Below are 17626 nucleotides of genomic sequence, written 5' to 3' on the forward strand. Positions count from 1 at the left end.
TAAGCTGACAGCATAAATGCAATAATTGTTGTAGCTTAGTGAGAGTAATTTCTCCATATGGCACTTCAGGTGGCATTTGAGATATTTTTAATACTTCTGGCAGGCAAGTTAAAAAAAAAATCTTTCCAGCCTGTTAATATTTTACCAGCCTCCACACATGCTCACCTATACATGGCAACATTCCAAGGATTATTTGTCATTTCAAATCCTTTTTGGAACGAGTTGGAGAATAAATAAATACGGATGATGCATCAGAAGGGATGGAGCCCCCTCAGTCTAAACAGCCATGATTCTAGTGGTCTGAATGGGAGTATAAATATAATATCACTGTTATTTAAGTTCTGGCTTTTCCATGGCTGACTGATGTTTGCTCAGACTGTGAATCCACATCAAGAGACAAAGTTGCAGCACAAAGCCTTGTTTTTCTGTGTCTGAGATCCCTGGGTGTGCTACAGAGATTGGCATCTTAGCACCATGGAGTATTTTCAGGAAATTTGGGGGTGATGAGCAGTTATCAATTGACAGAATAGCATCTATATTAGGATGAATGTGGCAGCAGGCATGATGCATTTATCCGGTGTTGAGATGAAAAGCTGATTACACAGCCGAGGGCAAATGAGGTGGAAACATCTTGGAGATTAGGTTTGCTCCCTGTGTCCTACATTTCAGAGGGATGCGATCATTGGTTTAATGTTTCCCATGGACAGCTTTTCTCGGGGTTGAAATAAACAGAAAATCTATCCTGGAGAATGTGGCATGTAGAAATTCAGCTCAGTCAGGACAAAGAGCGACATTAAAATCAATGGTCCTATGGTTGGCATTCTCGGATAATTGTGTCACCCCCTGTCTGGGACGGGGGAGAACACTGAGATTCAGACTGATTAGGGTGGTTTGGGCCACATTGTGTACTGAAAGTGTAAACCCTTTCTAGAATGATGTGATGCTGCTGTATCCTGTCACAGCACAGTCCTTCTGTTGAAGGGCAAATACATTCCCCTGGGAATGCTCACTGGGGGGCTCTTCCTGTCTGTGTTCCCGTGACATTTTCCAGAATGCACTTGCAGTGTCTAGTCCCCAAGTTCACTCCAGCTGGTTTCCCCTTGGCATCCACACAGGAGATCTACAGATGCCTGTTCGCTGACATCAGTTCTTCAGTACAAGACACTCCTTGCTTCTGCCTGGACACATAATGGGAAGGTGGGATGTGGGACTCGAGCCACAGATGATGCCACCTGCCACATCTTATCTCTTTGTTCCCTGTCTGGAGTGGCATCCCTCCAAAGGGAGCAACCAAAATGTCCGTGTCCTTTCCTCTGCACCTGGCTTCTCTGCTTCTTTTTCAAATACTTCTGATTTTTCTTTGACACTGAAGTCACCTACCTCAGGGAAAGAGAGAGATGCAATTAAACATAGCAAATCACTTATTTTATGCAAGGCATTATGGTGATAAAGGATTTCCCTGGTGGCTCAGGCAGTAGAGAGCCTGCCTGCAATGCAGGAGGCTTGGGTTTGATCCCTGGGTCAGGAAGATCTCCTGGAGAAGGAATGGCTACCCACTCCAGTATTCTTGCCTGGAAAATTCCATGGACAGAGAAGTCTGGCAGGCTACAGTTCATGGGGTCACAAAGAGTTGGAAATGACTGAGTGACTAACACATGGGGATAAAGAGATAAACCACTGCCAATCCTCTCCCTCAAGTTGCTTTGAACCCAAAGGAGGGAACAAATATGTCTGAAGCCCTTTATGAGGGACAAGGAGATAAGAGAAGGGCAAACAACGTGCTACAAAAGCATAGAGCTGGACATGAACTCTGACAGGGAAGGAAGGAAGGCTTCAGGGAGGAAGTGGCTTGTAAGCTGAAGCATAATGGAGGAAGGAATTGCTTATTTCATTCTCTGAATGGAAGCACTTAGTGGTTGACCTGACATTCATGGTTTTCATTGACATAGCAGGTCACAGTTAGACTGAGAAGCATCAGGTATATGGAGGATCCATCTGAAGATCCATTCATCTTTCTTGTAAGAAAGGGATGGTTTAATCTTTTGAGAGAAGTTAATGATCAGTGAGCACTAGTAATGTTTCTTGCTGTTACAGGTTATAGTGGAAGCATAACTGAACAGGTACATTGCAGATGTTCCCTTCCCCAGTCCAAGGTCAGGAGTAGTCATCTTTGGGCATTAAGCTGCTTGAGTTGTTAAATACATTTTACACAAACAGTACTTGAGTGCATAGGAATCACCTGGGATATTTTATGACACTGCAGCTTCCAATTCAGTAGGTCTGGGGTGGCTCTGAGATTCTGCATTTCCAATAAACTTCGAGGTGAGGCTGACCTGATTTCACTAGAAGTGAACTAGGAGGTAATAAAGAGAGTTTTGGAACAGATGGGGAGTTAGATGAAAACCTTCTACCTACTACTAAGGGCTTAAAAAAAAGACATGTAAACATTACATGAAGCCCAAATAGACAGGAACCATCTTTCGTATTTTCTTGCTTCCCTTTAGAAAGTGGAGTACTTTGATAAATTGACCAAATTCAGTATTTTAAAATACATACCACATATTTCAGAGAGGGGTGCATTTCTATGGGGCTTATTAGAGATAGCTTCTTCCCTTAGGGAGGCAGAATGGTGTATTGTAAAAATGTGGACCCCTGGGTCTGAAGGATTTGGAATGAAGACTTTCTGAACTGTGTAACCTCAAGTGAGTTATCATTCTCTCTGATCTCACTTTCTTATCTTTGGAATGAGGATAATACTCACCTTGCTAGGTGGCTGTGAAGACTGGCAATGATGTTTACAAAGTGATCTCTTCAAGCCTGATCCAGACTGTGTCCTCAACTCAGTTGTGCTTCATCGAGGTCATGAAATTGGTTTTACTGAAATGGACATTTTCAGAGTCTAGTACAGCCACTAACATTTATTCAGTTCAGTTCAGTCACTCAGTCGTGTCCGACTCTTTGCGACCCCATGAACTGCAGCACACCAGGCCTCCCTGTCCATCACCAACACCCGCAGTCCACCCAAACCCATGTCCATTGAGTCGGTGATGCCATCCAACCATCTCAACCTCTGTTGTCCCCTTCTCCTCTTGCCCTCAACCCTTCCCAGCATCAAGGTCTTTTCAAATGAGTCAGCTCTTCGCATCAGGTGGCCAAAGTATTGGAGTTTCAGCTTCAATATCAGTTCTTCCAATGAACACCCAGGACTGATCTCCTTAGGATGGACTGGTTGGATCTGCTAGTAATTGCTTATTAAATGAGGAGCACATTTCAGTTCAGTTCAGTCGCTCAGTCGTGTCTGACTCTTTGCGACCCTGTGAATCGCAGCACGCCAGGCCTCCCTGTCCATCACCAGCTCCCAGAGTTCACCCAGACTCACATCCATCGAGTCAGTGATGCCATCCAACAATCTCATCCTCTGTCGTCCCCTTCTCCTCCTGCCCCCAATCCCTCCCAGCATCAGAGTCTTTTCCAATGAGTCAACTCTTCGCGTGAGGTGGCCAAAGTACTGGAGTTTCAGCTTTAGCATCATTTCTTCCAAAGAAATCCCAGGGCTGATCTCCTTCAGAATGGACTGGTTGGATCTCCTTGCAATCCAAGGGACTCTCAAGAGTCTTCTCCAACACCACAGTTCAAAGGCATCAGTTCTTTGGCGCTCAGCTTTTTCACAGTCCAACTCTCACATCCATACATGACCACAGGAAAAACCATAGCCTTGGCTAGACGGACCTTTGTTGGCAAAGTAATGTCTCTGCTTTTCAATATGCTATCTAGGTTGGTCATAACTTTCCTTCCAAGGAGTAAGCGTCTTTTAATTTCATGGCTGCAGTCACCATCTGCAGTGATTTTGGAGCCCCCAAAAATAACATCTTTCACTGTTTCCACTGTTTCCCCATCTATTTCCCATGAAGTGATGGGACCAGATGCCATGATCTTCGTTTTCTGAATGTTGCATTTTAAGCCAACTTTTTCACTCTCCTCTTTTACCTTAATCAAGAGGCTTTTTAGTTCCTCTTCATTTTCTGCCATAAGAGTGGTGTTATCTGCATATCTGAGGTTATTGATATTTCTCCCTGCAATCTTGATTCCAGCTTGTGCTTCTTCCAGCCCAGCGTTTCTCATGATGTACTCTGCATATAAGTTAAATAAGCAGGGTGACAATATACAGCCTTGACGAACTCCGTTTCCTATCTGGAACCAGTCTGTTGTTCCATGTCCAGTTCTAACTGTTGCTTCCTGACCTGCATACAGATTTCTCAAGAGGCAGGTAAGGTGGTCTGGTATTCCCATCTCTCAGAATTTTCCACAGTTTATTGTGATCCACACAGTCAAAGGCTTTGGCATAGTCAATAAAGCAGAAATAGATGTTTTTCTGGAACTCTCTTGCTTTTTCCATGATCCAGTGGATTTTGACAATTTGGTCTCTGGTTCCTCTGCCTTTTCTAAAACCAGCTTGAACATCTGGAATTTCACAGTCCATGTATTGTTGAAGCCTGGCTTGGAGAATTTTGAGCATTACTTTACTAGCGTGTGAGATGAGTGCAATTGTGTGGTAGTTTGAGCATTATTTGGCATTGCCTTTCTTTGGGATTGGAATGAAAACTGACCTTTTCCAGTCCTGTGGCCACTGCTGAGTTTTCCAAATTTGCTGGCATATTGAGTGCAGCACTTTCACAGCATAATCTTTCAGGATTTGAAATAGCTCAACTGGAATTCCATCACCTCCACTAGCTTTGTTCGTAGTGATGCTTTCTAAGGCCCACTTGACTTCACGTTCCAGGATGTCTGGCTCTAGGTGAGTGATCACACCATCGTGATTATCTGGGTCGTGAAGATCTTTTTTTCAGGTATACAGCAAGTGATTCAGTTATATATATTTCAGATTATTTTCCATTATAGGTTACTGTAAGACGTTGAATATAGATCCCTGTTATACAATAAATCCTTGTGAAATGAAAGTTGCTTAGTTGTGTCCGAGTCTTTGTGACCCCGGGGACTGTATACAGTCCATGGAATTCTCCAGGCCAGAATACTGGAGTGGGTAGCCTTTCTCTTCTCCAGGGGATCTTCCCAACCCAGGGATTGAACTCAGGTCTCCTGCATTGCAGGTGGATTCTTTACCAACTGAGCTATCAGCCTATATATTTTATGTATAATAATCTGTTAATACTATCCTCTGAATTTATCCTCCTCTCGTTCTTTATCCTCCCCACCTTCCCCCTTTGGTACCCATAAGTTTGTTTCAAACTGTTTTCAACAATCTGTGAGTCTGTTTCTTTTTTGTAGGTTAATTTATTTGTATAATTTTTTTGATTCCATATATATGTGATATTATGTAATGTTTGTCTCTCTGTCTGCCTTACTTCACTTAGCATGATATTCTCTAAGTCCATCAATGTTGCTACAAATGACAATATTATATTATTTTATGGCTAATATTTTATTGTATGTATATATTATATATACAATTTTTTTTTTACTTTAAGGATACTAAATTCATAAATCTATTCCACGTTTGAAGTGATAGCCAAAAATCCACCTGATCGATGGCACATGCTTCACAATTCTGGCCACTAAGCTACACCGAGTTAGGATGAAAATAATGCAGCTTTCAGGCTTTAAAATGCCTACATTTAAATTGCCAAAAGCGTCATGAGGTTGTCCGTGCAGGACAGCATTCTCCATCACTTACAGAGTTATATTTGGCATGTCAAGAAGAGAGAACATAATCCCACAGCAGCAGCCATTTAAAATAGAAGAAGACAGTCACCAGGATTCATGCAGAATACTTTAAATATTCCCATTGAGCAAAATGATTTAACTGATTTTTGTGCAAGGGCAATGCTCCTATATGCATCCTCTGAAAAATGAAAGATCCTAGAGTAATGTCTTCCATGTGGGACATCTTGAAAGATAATATTTTGGTTTCAGTGAGTTACACACCAGTTATTGATAATTTAGCAGGTCTGTTTAGTGACAGATTTTATTTTCTTGGGCTCCAAAATCACTGTGAATGGGGACTGCCGCCATGAAATTAAGACACTTGCTCCTTAGAAAGCTATGAAAAGTCTGGATAGCTAGCATATTACAAAGCAGAAACATCACTTTGACAACAAAGGTCTGTACAGTGAAAGCTATAGTTTTTCCAGTAGTCACGTACAAATGTGAGAGTTGGACCATAAAGAGGGCTGAGCACTGAAGAACTGATGCTTTTGAATTTTTATATATATCACATTTGCTTGAACCAATCAACTCTGGAGTTCATGTCTCAAAGGATTTTTAAAAAAGCAAGTTCACACCTGGAATGGTGGGGTGGGTGTAGGACTAAGGTGACCAGGTGTCTCTGCTAATCATCAGATTTATTATCTTCCCTAGTACACTTATCTGGCTCCATGCTGGAGCAGAGATTCATTCGCTCCTTGCAGAGCTCAGCATGACTTGAAATATCCATGTCTTACACAATTTTAGAATATGAAAGAGAGAGATGAGATTAATTGATTGGAAGATAGTCTTCACTCTTAGAATTTCCTTTCTCATCAACTTTTATTTTAGAGATCTGTGTATCATTGATTTAGGGCTGCAATCCAGAATTAGTTCATCCTGATCTGTTAAGCTCTAAGACAAGACTCTTTGTGACCCTGTGCACTGTAGCCTACCAGGCTCTTCTGTCCATGGGATTTTCCAGGCAAGAGTACTGCAGTGGGTTGCCATTTCCTCCTCCAGGGCGTCTTCCCAACCTAGGCGTCGAATCCAGGCCTCCCGTGTTGTAGGCAGATGCTTTACCATCTGAGCCACCAGGGGAGCCCAAGACAAGACATAGACTGAAGATACTTTATCTTCACTATATGAAGTATACATTAAAAAAAAAAAACCAGGAGGGCTGGGAGGAACCTCCTCCTTTTGTTTCATTTTCAGTAATTTTCCTAAATGAGCTAATGGGTTTATTTTAACTTAATGTTAAAAGTGTTCTTGCAATCTGGGTCCTTGGAGGAAATGACTGGGGAGGTTTACAGATTTTAAAAAGCCTCACGTAAACAAATGACATTTACATAAAGTTAGTAGTAGGCAGAAACTTCCTAAAAATAAACCTCTTTTATAGTATGTATGTGAAAGATTAGAAAGTCATACCATTGCACCAGGTGGAAGCTTTTATGTTCATATAGTTGGGATCACTCACTCTTCTTTACCCTTCAGCTTCATGATAATGTATAAGGGGAGATGCTGCAATTGATCTTTGAACTCCTGGGAACCTGGAATCTGCCTAAAGATGAACCTGGTAAAACTGTACATGTAGCCCTAAGGCTTACGATATTCAATCACACCAACAATCAGTGCTCCAGCTGAGCTAGCAAATCCATTTGAAGTTTAAATCAGCTATCCCAAATCCTTCACAAACCAGATTCAGAAGGTGGCTTCAACTGGCTAATTTGAAATAGAGACACTTGGGCAAAGACCCGTGAACCAGAACGATGCACCTTGGAGAACCGTTGTGCACAATTTGCCTTGTTTGGGGGAAGCGAGGCTCGATTCTGTGTCGTCTTTGTGCTTAGTTTTGTTTTATATAAAGATTTTACAGTTGTAGTTGGAAATAAAAACCTGAGTAACTCTAGATTAGGGACTATGGATTGTACAAGGATGTAGAGAGTGAATATTTGCTTGGGATGAGAGAGGCTTGGGGAGGGGCAATCTTATGGTGTTAACAAAAGCAGTTCCCAGGATCCTCCAGAACCTATGTTCTCATCCAGAGAGCCTAAGAAAATAGCCCCTCAATTAAGATTAATATCAGAGCACATGAAGGATAATGGTTTCATTGAACATTCAGTTATAAGGACACTCCTTCTTTCTGAGTGGGAACGCCTTGTCAATCTCATTAAGAATTTGACATCAGAGAATAAGGGAACAAGTGCAGGCTAGAATAATTCCTAAGAACAGAGTGGAGAGGATCCCTATTCTAGTTTAGCTGGAGAGGGAATCCAAGGAAAATGAGCTGATGGTTGGGTTTAGAAGTGTGTGTTTTTTATATAACGTTCAAATTAGGTCATAGATCATTTAAAAAAAAAATCTTAGCTGTCTAGGGAGGTCATTGAGTCCATTCCCTTGACTTTGGAACAATTCTGGGAAATTATTTTCATGTTTTGTAATCTAGTTGTCTCCTTTTGAATTTTTAAGTAAATGGTATATGAAGATTAACTTAGCCATATTTTGTGCAGAGTTCTTTCTCTGCACCTCACACTTATCCACTGTGTTTTCAAAAATGTGATTACATTATGATTTACTTTAGCCATTTCATCATGATGTTCTTTCATATTTCATACTCACATAATATTAAGGATTTTCTATAACAGATTTATTCACAAACTTGTAGTTCTTATTTTCTTTGCATTTCACCTGCAAATAAGTCAAACACACCAGAGTTTTCATTCTGCTGGAGTTTAATATCAAGTCCCTGTGAGTGAACTACATATACCCAAGACTGTGGCTCTTTGGCTCCTCCATTTATCTCCCTGGAATTTTAAATAGGATTCAACTTAATCATGAATAACAACATGGTCATCCATTATGGCTAATATTGTTAAACACCTGCTATCATCCAGTGAAAGGGTCAGTTGCTCAGCTGTGTCCAACTTTTTGCAACCTCATGGCCTGTAGCCCACCAGTATCCCCTGTCCTTGGCATTCTCAGGGTAAGAATAGTGGAGTAAGTAGTCATTCCCTTTCCAGGGGACCTTCCTGACCCAGGGTTTGAACCTAGGTCTCCTGCATTGCAGGCAGATTCTTTACCATCTGAGCCACCGGCCAGACACTATACTTAATGGAAGAAGCAATCTGCCATGTATTCTGAGCATCCCTGCATGTTTGCTGAGTGTGCGGAGAATACAAAGCTCTGACCAGTCATTGGCCAAGCCATTTCTCAGAGTTGTGTTTGTAGCACATAACCTTGAGTTCTGAGGTAGTTACTCCCCCTGGACCAAGAGCAAGTTTGCTTCTGCTTATAAGAAAGTGGTAAATCCCCAAACTTAACTTAGTGGTAAATCCTGCAACTTAAGCTGTTGTGTGTGCAAGTGTCTCTCACAGGCCTCCTGTTGCCCCCATGGGACTTGGAGAACACAGAGAACCAATCCAAATGAACGGAAAGTTCTGGCTACAGGGAGTAATAAAGGTCTCTGCTTTTGACTTAAGTCTTGTCCCTCACTTCTGCCAGCACCCTATAGCAGGCTAACTGGGCAGCTTTTAAGTAGGGTAAAATTACAGACCCAGCCTGCACAGTGTCCACCAAAGTTTTGTATGTTATCACATGTAAGGCTCATGAAGCCCCTATGAGACTTTTCCCCCATGACTTTTCTGAAGTTATTCTTGACAAAAAGTTAATCAATGGTCATTCTAAGAAAGAATGGAAAATTTTATTTGTACCAACCTGACGATTATAACCTGGGAGACAGTCTCGGAAAGCTGCGAGGACTGTTCTAAAGAAGGTGAGGGGATAGCACAGACATGATTTTGGCAAAGGGGTACGTGCAATCAAGCACACACCTTGGCAGAATGGTACTTCTATTTTCAAGAAACAAATATCTTAGTTAATGGTTTTAGTGCTTTTCTACTTAGGGGAAGATGCAAGAAACCGGGCTCATAAAATTTTCTCCTGAAAATAGCTAACCATCTGAGGGCCTGTCCTGCCAGTTTTCCCAGAGCACAAAGTGTCTGCGTCATCCTGATCTTCGCCTTGAATTCCTTTCAGAGAGTATTTATTGTAGGTCAATGACGTCAAGCCCTGGAGAGAACTGGACGGTGGGCAACATTCTTTATTTCACAATCCCTTCCCTTTCGGTCTTGACTTCAACCTGGGTGTGGGAGACATTTCGTGACCAGTTTGTCCCATGATGCCAGAGTATTTAAGCTAAGAACTTTCACTAGATTCAGCCCAGCACCTCCCCAGGTGGTCTGACCCAGTCAGTTCCACAACATTTTCTATCTTTAAAGGAAATTATTTATCAGCATTGTACTTATGGTTCACCAAAGACATTTGCACATACAGAGCTAGTGGTTTATCATCATGACCTCAAACAGGATTGAGAAAGGAATGGTATCTTCTAAGCCATTACATTGCGGGAGCCAGAAAAGCAGGCCTGTCTGCTCTTGGAGAGGTCTGGTTAATGCATAATGCAGATGCCCAGTGCATGCCAGAAGAAAGGGAAAAAGTCCAAAGGACAGAAAAAAAAAAAAAGAAAGAAAGAAAAAAAAAAACACCTCTGCTATTTCTTGTCTGGCCTTAAAATATGAATTTTATTTCACACTGTGAACATTCTACTGATCACATTTTCCTTCATCACTAAGTCAAGAATCCACTGTCATTCATTTGTCAGCACCCTCAACTTCATATGCTTCCCCTCCAGACACCAGGTACAACCCACGAAGCTGGACAATCCCAGGTAAACTTCTCCACACCTGTGCTGTTAAGAGCAGTGCTTTCATCTGCAGACAGGGAGAGTCACCTCACATAGCCTCGCTGAGACATCTCTGACTGCTCTTTGCTTGTCTAAGGAGTGTCTCCACCTCTGATCCACCTCAGGTCCTAAACTTCACTCTTTCCAGCAATCTCTTCCTCTAATTCCTGGACTTCAGTGTCCTAATTCACAGAAAGCATAGATATTCTTGGGAAATGATTTTATCAATTCCCATACACACAGACCATTAAAGGTGTGTTTGTGAACATGGTCCCCACAGCTTCCATTCTTAAAACCCCAAGCTTTTCAAGTCAAATGTTTCCCCCCAACTCATGCCTTTGATCTAGTCTCTCTGCCCACCTATTGAAACAGCACATAAAACATTGACAAGCTTAAACTGGTTTTGCCTCCTTAAATAGGTTGTTGATTAATCAAACTTTGAGTTATTTTACAGAGACAATACTGTGCATGTGTAAGATGACCTCAGAACCAAGAATTTCCATCTATGGAACTCAAAGAAAAGAAATATTAAGACCACAGACCTTTATAAATCAAGAAGCCCTCCATTAAGGAAAATCTAGCTTCCAGCAGTGTGGTATCTTAAATGGACTGATTCAAGACTAGCCAATCAGCTTCTCAGTTTGACATTTCCCTAACCCTTTAAATTGTCATCCAGATCCCGAACCCAAGAGACAGATCTGAGAGACTTCCTTCTTTTCTCCTTGGTGGTAGACTTCACAATAAAGCTTTTTCTTTTCTTAAAAGCCAGTGCCATAGTATTGGCTTCTGTTGCCCTTGGGCAATTCTCTCTGGCCCACCAGTCCAATTATGCTTGAACAGCCACAGTCTATAAACATTCTCCAATCCCTAGCCTTTACACAAAAACCTTTTCTCTAGACTTCTCCTCTAGGATCTCTTCCTCCTTTTCTTTTCTATTCCAGCAAAGATTACTCTTCCCTGTCTTTGCTCCTCTTCCAGGCTTCCATCCATTGCACCTCATAAGTACTCTGGAAAATTTTAACTAAGATCTTCTGACTGCCCAGTCTGGTGGATCTCTCTCTTCTCTATACATCTAAGCAACAAAACAAAGGTTACCAGAACCAGGGAGATACAGGGTTCGGTTGTTCTGCCCTGGTTAAGGGACATAGCCAGAGGGAGGTAACCTCTCAGGGAGTCGCCGTGAGAATTAATACCCTTGTCTCACTTTCCTCTCTCCCTCTTATCTGTCTTGGGTACTAGACCCAATGGAAAGTAGGGAGCCCTCATGGATGCAGGCTGAACAAGCCAGCCTCTAGGACCAGAGAGCAAGTGGAAAAGGATGAGAGTTGACCAGAAGGGCAGATGGAGGGCATGTAGTACAACCCAGCACAGCACACTATGTGAGAGGGCTTAGAAATATTTTTTCAAATTTTTAATAACCTAAATTCTTGTCTTGGAGACAAAAGGGCAGAAGGCATATATATAGCAATCAAAACAGGGCACAGAACCTAAAATTACAGATGAAATAAATGACTTTAGATTTTCTCCGTTTACACAGGCAAAAGCACCACTTAAATTTCTATGATGGGCTCAAACCATGAGACTGAAATGTTATTCTTAAATGATTGTAAGATGCCAAGTATTAACTATAGTAGGAGTTGACGTTTGAAGAGGCTGGGGGAAACTGATAGGTAATTTAGAATAAATGACCTTCAAATAGGTTTTGTTGGATCATTTGTTACATAGGGAAGGCAAGAGCTAAATTTTTTTTTTTCCAGTTTCAGGTTATTTGCATCATTTTTGGATAATATTTTTATTGTGTGCTCATGTGTGCTGGGGGAGTATGTGGCATAGCCACCATTGCTGTTTAATTTCTTTAGAAACTTAAATGTTTAGCTTAAAGTGCAAAAATTAGATATTTCATGGCCCCATGACATCCTTTGGCTGAGCTCTCTATTTAATCAGTTGGCAACACCGTCTCCTGTGATGTCTGCCAAGGACAGACATCAAATGTAAGAGCAGTAAGGACCTTGAAGATTACTGCATCTGACACCAAAATTTTACTGCTGAAACTAAGATTCAAGGATGCTGCAGGAATTATCCAAGGCCAAGCAGCAGTTTTTGTGAGAGATTAAACCAGAATTCAGTTACTCATAATACTTAATAGTAAGTCTGCTCTTATTTCTACTTTCCTGGTGTTGCATGGGGCCACTCAAAATGTGGAGCAAATGTTCTCTTAATGCTGTTCTGTTGCCTAGAGTCTCCTTTACCTGGAAGCAGTGGGGAGAGATACTCAGTGCCCAGTGCTGCGCATTTGGGCACCCATGTCAGAACCCAAATTTGACCTAGAAGCATACATGCCCTTTTTCTCCTACTGGGCCTAAATTTCTCCTTCTGAAAAAAGGCAAGGGAGGGGAGTTAGGACAATATTCCTACGGTTTCATTCAGATCTATTTCTGCACAAATGCAAAAAGGAAAGCTTGAGTTACTGCTGTGAAATTTTGTTTTATGGAAATAAAGATGTGGGTGTACTATATCTGCAGGGCACTTTAAATCTCTCTACAGATATTCAAGGAGATTTCTAAGAATTATGATTTATCTTTTAAGTGGATTATTTTCTTATTTCTAAAATAAGGACACTTACTGAACTTTAATAACATCAGATTAGAATCACAAAAATTGCTATATATCCACTTTTGAAACTGGCACACTTTCACCCAAACATTTTAGCGAGCATGATGGGAAAGGATGTATCGTCATATTCACCCTTCTATCTATCCCTCCTGAAGGTTGGAGCCTCTTACTTAGATCTGTACTCATGCCATAGCCTTCCTGCTCTGGGATAGATCTGCCTTGTACTGGAGACCTTATTGCTAATTGCAGGAAATGTGTATGCTCGCAGGCTAGTAGTCATAGTTCAAATCATAGGTTCAAAAGTCATAGGTTTTAGTCAAAGTATATAGGTATAGTTCAAAGTCATAGGTTTTAAATCTAGATTCTCATCTGTAGTTAGAGTAAAGTGCTTTCCTCCAATTTCCATCCTTTAAATGCCCACTGCCAGATTTTTGTCACTTGGGAATGGGTTGCAAATAGATACAGGCAAAATTGGTCAAACAATCTCTTTTAGGTCCTTTTTAACAAAACAACAACCAAAAAGGTAGTCTCTAAATAGTTAGAGATGACCAAGGATTAGCAATCCTCAGGCTGTAAACAACCAATTTGGAATCAAGCCTTGAGTCCACACACAAGGTATAGACTATATGCCTCCCTGGATGCTTACACTCTCTGTTCATGCATGGATCAGTTCAGTTCAGTTCAGTCGCTCAGTCATGTCTGACTCTTTGCGACCCCATGAATCGCAGCTCGCCAGGCCTCCCTGTCCATCACCAACTCCCGGAGTTCACTCAGACTCATGTCCATCCAGTCAGTGATACCATCCAGCCATCTCATCCTCTGTCATCCCCTTCTCCCCGTCCCCAATCCCTCCCAGCATCAGGGTCTTTTCCAATGAGTCAACTCTTTACATGAGGTGGCCAAAGTATGGGAGTTTCAGCCTCAGCATCAGTCCTTCCAATGAGGTGGATCAAAAATGTCTTGGCCAGATTTACTTTCATAAAAAAAGAGGGGATAATGAAGGGATAGAATAGAGAAAATGCTTTTTCATTTAATAATTTTTAATATTTCCAGATCATGTTTCATCTTGCTTTGCATGTCCCACTTTTATAAATGCATTGTACATAATAGGTATGCTTTTAATCTCCTTTATAAAATATAATTAAGACATATTGCCCTTTGGCCTGTAGAAATCATTTGGAAATCTTAAAAAATGTGGCCAGTCACAAAACAAAATACACTTCATTAACAGTAAAAGCCAAATTTCTAATATTCAAACCATTTGACTAACCATTAATTTTATAGATAAGCTCATTTTTGAAATTTATTTCATTACCCAAGTTTCTGGTGTTGGTTGGTGATGGATAATAGAAGTGCATGGAGTTATTGCCTTCAGAACATGGGCTCCCTTTTTTAAAAATTTTATTGGAGTATAGCTGATTTACAGTGTTATGTTAGTTTCAGGTGTACAGCAAATTGAATTAGTTATATATATATATACATATATCCACTCCTTCTTAGATTCTTTTACTATACAGGCCACTGCAGAGTAGTGAGTAGAAGAACATTGACTTTCTGATTAGATGCTAGCTGACCCTCAAGGCCAGCTGCATTCATGAGTGCAGCACCAGCTGAAGCTGGGCTGCAGCTTAACCCGATCTGATACAGACACATAATAATATCATGCCATCCATGCTGAAGTAATGAGGTAATTTCTTCCTCTCTGAGGAACCCTGGGGCTCTTCTTTCTATCATGCCTCTGTCTGCTACAGTGATGTGAGCTGGCCTTAATGAATTTCCACTGTTGACAAGAAATGCCTCCCTCCCTTCCCACACTTCCTCCTATCTCCCCACATCTCTTCCTCCCTCCCAGCTTCACTCTGAGTAAAGCCAGCTGTTTCCTGCCTCAAGGCTTTGTCCTTGGTCTTCTCTCTTCTTGGAGTACTTTCCCCTTGGCCCTTAGTTGCCTGGCTCTTGCTCGTGCCTTCATTCTCAAGGTGAATGTCACGTCCATAGAGGACCTCTCCAGTGTACCCACCAAATTCATCTGACCTTTTTCCCCAGCTACACTGTATAACATCAGAGTTGTTCCTGCATATATCACTTTCCACACGTTTTAATTTTCTTGTTATTTGTTGTCTTGTTAATAGTCCGTTGCTTTAACTGTTTCTTATTCATTGTCTTGTTTTCAGAGCCACGAGGTCAGGTACCATGCCTACTTTGTTTACTCCTGTCTCCTTCATTACTAGAGTAGCACTTGCACCTAGTAGGTCTTCAATATTTGCTGAAAGAACCTACATGGTCTCCCCCACTGAGCAGGAGAGGGGGACCTCTAAACACTTTAGCTTACAGCAGTCAGGGTTTTCCTGTTTATTCATGTCAGGTTACCAAGGACATTTTGAGGGTCTTGAAAAAATAAATATTCTTTTACTTATCACTAGAGCTTTTATCCTTCATGCTCAACAAACTCCCTTCACTCCCTGTCTATGGAAATAGGATTGCTCAGTTTATCACACATGGCTTGTATAGGTCTTGTATTTGCCTTCTCTGTGAAAATGGATCTTAGCCCAAGCACTGTTTCTTTGCCAACTGGCCAACTGTAAACTTTGCCAGTAAAGGACACAGGAGAGCCGCTGCAGGAGGAAAAGATTTTGGTTCCTGGCTCCTGGTTTACTGTGCACAGATTCAGCAGAGCCTATTAACCTTGTAGAATGTCTATTTATCCATGGCTGGAGACACAAGGCCCTGAATAAACATTATAGTGGAATAACACTGGGTTGCTAGTCTTAAATTCTAGCATGAGAATTCAACATCTCAAGAGAACTGTCTGGTCTCTATGGACTGTTGCCAAATCATTTGTTAACAAAGTTTCTTCTGACTTACCAAAATCTACTGACAATGTGGCAGGGAATGTGAACTCCTGGTTCCTCCAAAAATTGCCCAATTTTTTAATAGCTCTGAAAAGCCTAATTCATCAAAAGAATTTATTAAGAGGCCCTATGCCATAGATGTCCAATAGACACTACAAAAGAATATGAGATGAATCAAAGCTAAAACCGTTCATTAAACTAGAACAACTATAAGGAGCACAGCAAGTACAAAGGGACATATTGGATCCATGAAGAGATGAATGGATAAACAAAGTGTGGCATATATGTAAGTGGGATATTATTCATCTCTTAGAAAGGAGTGAATGAGCCTTAAGGACATTATACTAAGTGAGATAAGCCAGACACAAAGTACGTAATTGAATAATTCCAATTAGTGGGGTATAAAATCAAATTCATAAAGACAAAAAGTAGAATGATGATTTCCAGAGGCTGAGAGGAAGAGAGAAAGGAGAGTTATTGCTTAATGGGTGCAGAGTTTCAGTTCAGGAAGATGAAAAAGTGCTCAAGATGGAGCATGCTGATAGTAGCAGAATATTGTGAATAGACTCAGTGCCACCAAATTTTACACTTACAAATGGTTAAAACAGTAAATCTTATGTTGTGTACATCTTACTGCAATAAAAATAAAGTGACATTCCAAAATGAAAGCCTAAAAGTGTATCTTGCCCTGATCCCTTCTACTTCCACACTCACTTCATCCTGATTTTGTGAATATCATACTTTTTCCTCAGGAAAACGGCAAGAAATAGCTCCATAACTACAAAATTGTGCTATTTTACTCAATAGGCAAATCACTCACATGTTTTAAGTCAGTGGTATCCAACAGCAATAGCAGGTGAGGTATGTGTGAAATTTTTAATTTTTCAGAGGCCACATTAAAAGGTAAAGACAGGGCTTCTTTGGTGGTCTAATGGTTACAAATCTGCCTGCCAAGGCAGGGGACTTGAGTTCAATCCTTGGTCCCATGCACCACAACCACTGAGCTTGTGCTCTACAGCCTGTGAGCCGAAACTTCTGAAGCCTGCATGCCCTAAACCCCATGCTCCAGAACAAGAGGAACCACCACAATGAGAAACCCATGCACTGCAATGAATAGCCCCGTCTCTGCAAGCAGAGAAAGCCCATGTACAGCAATGAAGACCTAGCAACAAAGACAGTCAGATAAATAAATCTTAAAAAAAAAAAAAGTAAAAGCAAACAGGTAAAATTAATTTTAGTGTTATAGTTATCTAATCCAAAAAAATCCAAAGCATTAAATCATTTAGTTACAAACCAGATTTCAAAGGCTTCAGTTCAGTTCAGTCTGTCATATCCGACTCTTTGCGACCCCATGAATCACAGCACGCCAGGCCTCCCTGTCCATCACCATCTCCCGGAGTTCACTCAAACTCACGTCCATCGAGTCAGTGATGCCATCTGGCCATCTCATCCTCTGTCGTCCCCTTCTCCTCCCGCCCCCAATCCCTCCCAGCATCAGAGTCTTTTCCAATGAGTCAACTCTTCGCATGAGGTGGCCAAAGTACTGGAGTTTCAGCTTGAGCATCATTCCTTCCAAAGAACACCCAGGGCTGATCTCCTTGCAGTCCAAGGGACTCTCAAGAGTCTTCTCCAACACCACAGTTCAAAAGCATCAATTCTTTGGCTTAGAATGATTAATATCTCTAGTAGTAATTTTCTGTATTGCTTATACACTGAAGTGATA

The sequence above is a fragment of the Bos grunniens genome, chromosome 10 (genome assembly GCF_055505025.1).
Source record: "Bos grunniens cultivar Pamir isolate PY7600 chromosome 10, Bosgru_T2T1.0, whole genome shotgun sequence".
Classification (NCBI taxonomy): Eukaryota; Metazoa; Chordata; class Mammalia; order Artiodactyla; family Bovidae; genus Bos; species Bos grunniens.